This window comes from Enhydra lutris, unplaced genomic scaffold (genome assembly GCF_002288905.1).
Source record: "Enhydra lutris kenyoni isolate GAN:26980312 unplaced genomic scaffold, ASM228890v2 scaffoldscaffold57, whole genome shotgun sequence".
NCBI lineage: Eukaryota > Metazoa > Chordata > Mammalia > Carnivora > Mustelidae > Enhydra > Enhydra lutris.
The window spans coordinates 7,739-9,980 of NW_019154141.1; the positions used below are offsets into that span (position 1 = coordinate 7,739).

Below are 2,242 nucleotides of genomic sequence, written 5' to 3' on the forward strand. Positions count from 1 at the left end.
GGTCACGGTCTCAAAGTCATGAAATCCGGACCTGCATCAGGCTCCATGCTGGGCATGGAGTCTGCCTGGAATTCTCACCCTCCTTCTGTCCTTCCCCCTCCAGCTCGCATGCTCTCTCTCTCTCTCTCTCTCTCTAATAAAAAAAGAAAGAAACACAAACACAGAAAATAACTTCAAACCCAAGTCCCTATACTTTTCTTTATCCACTCCTGGCCATCAATAAAATTTCCCATCTATAGGAGGGGAACCCTCACTGGGAACTCTTGGAGGGGATTAAAAGGTATCATCCAGGTCTCTCCCTTCTATTGTCTCCCACCTCCCAGTTGCTGGACACATTGTGACTCTAGTGTTGGATTTAGACTCACTTCGGACCCTCTAGTATGGACGGGTCTTTCACATATAAGAGACTGAAATAGCATCCCAGTGAAATAATCTCAAAGGAGCCCAGGAAAAGCCATAGATTTAATAGCAAAGGTATGGAGCAAGCAGATGGGATGTGGGTCGGAGATGGTCCAACCCCTCTTCCATCTGATGTTTGGGCGACTCTAACTCCAGGAGGCACTGAAGGGGCAGCAGGTGGGATTGGCAGGGCTCTGCACACCTGGCCTTCAGGGGTCTCCGGCCATGTGCAACCCCCTCAAGCTTTTTGGTTTAATTCTGGTTTTTATAGTGACTGGTTGGTTGGGAATTTTAAAACCCATCATTGGCCAGAGTCCTGCACGCTGCAATGGTCCATCATCTTTGGCAGAGCCCCTCCAGGGTCGCAAGGCAAAGAGGCAGCAGGAGGGTCCACACAGGAGGCTTCTTGGCTGCTACAGAGAAGGCCATCTTCCCCGAACTGTGAGGAGCAGGGAGGCAGCCAGAGCTTATGCCTGAGGTCAGGACGAGAGGAGTCCCCACCTAACGGGGATCAGATCTGTCTTGGAGCTGCAACACTGCCCGATCCCTGCTCAGAGGTCAGAGGGTGCAGGAGTGTCAGCATCATGGGAGCTGTGGTTCTCCTGTTCAGGCTGACTCTATTCTCTCCCTGGGTCCCTCTGACCCTGGCTCAGCCCCACCAGAGTCCCAAGCCTGGGCACCTTCACAAAGGTCAAGAGCACAAAGTGAAGGTTGCACAGCAGGGCCCTGTGCAGGGAACAGGGTGACAGCAGTGAGCCCCCTCTTCAGGGACAACCCCAGCCCCTTCCTCCCTGACCTGATGCCTGAGCCCAGACCTGCAGGACAAGCAAGCCTTGGTCCCTGCTCGGAAGCCCCTCTGAGGGCACAGCCATGTTGCCCAACTAAGGATAAGTCTTTAGGGCCTCCCTGCAGGCTTAGCCTGGGGTCAGCACCTTTGCCCCTGATTTCTTTCTTTTTAAAAAATTATTATTATTTTTATAAACATATAATGTATTATTAGCCCCTGGGGTACAAGTCTGTAAATGACCAGGTTACACACTTCACAGCACTCACCATAGCACATACCCTCCCCAATGTCCATAACCCACCATCCGCTCCCTACACCCCTCCCCCTGGCTACCCTCAGTTTATTTTGTGAGATTAAGAGTCTCTTATGGTTTGTCTCCCTCCCGATCCCTTCTTGTTTCATTTATTATTTTCCTACCCCCCAAACCCCCCACGTTGCATCTCCACTTCCTCATATCAGGGAGATCATATGATAGTTGTCTTTCTCCGACTGACTTATTTCGCTAAGCATAATACCCTCTAGTTCCATCCACATCGTCGCAAATGGCAAGATTTCATTTCTTTTGATGGCTGCATAGTATTCCATTGTGTATATTACCACATCTTCTTTATCCATTCATCTGTTGATGGACATCTAGGTTCTTTCCATAGTTTGGCTATTGTAGACATTGCTGCTATAAACCTTTGGGTGCACGTGACCCTTTGGATCACTATGTTTGTATCTTTTTTTTTTTAATTTATTTATTTGACAGACAGAGATCACAAGCAGGCAGAGAGGCAGGCAGAGAGAGAGGAGGAAGCAGGCTCCCCACTGAGCAGAGAGCCCGATGCGGGGCTCGATCCCAGGACCCCGAGATCATGACCTGAGCTGAAGGCAGCGGCTTAACCCACTGAGCCACCCAGGCGCCCCACTATGTTTGTATCTTTAGAGTAAATACCCAGTAGTGCAATTCCTGGGTTGTAGGGTAGCTCTATTTTCAACTTTTTGAGGAACCTCCATGCTGTTTTCCAGAGTGGTTGCACCAGCTTGCATTCCCACCAACAGTGTAGGAGGGAA

General features: G+C 50.0%; 1 pseudogene; it reads right to left on the bottom strand.

Annotated features, from left to right (window-relative positions):
• Positions 1–735: 735 nt before the first annotated feature.
• LOC111158194 overlaps positions 736–2,242 on the bottom strand; it is a 9,042-nt pseudogene continuing 7,535 nt past the window's right edge.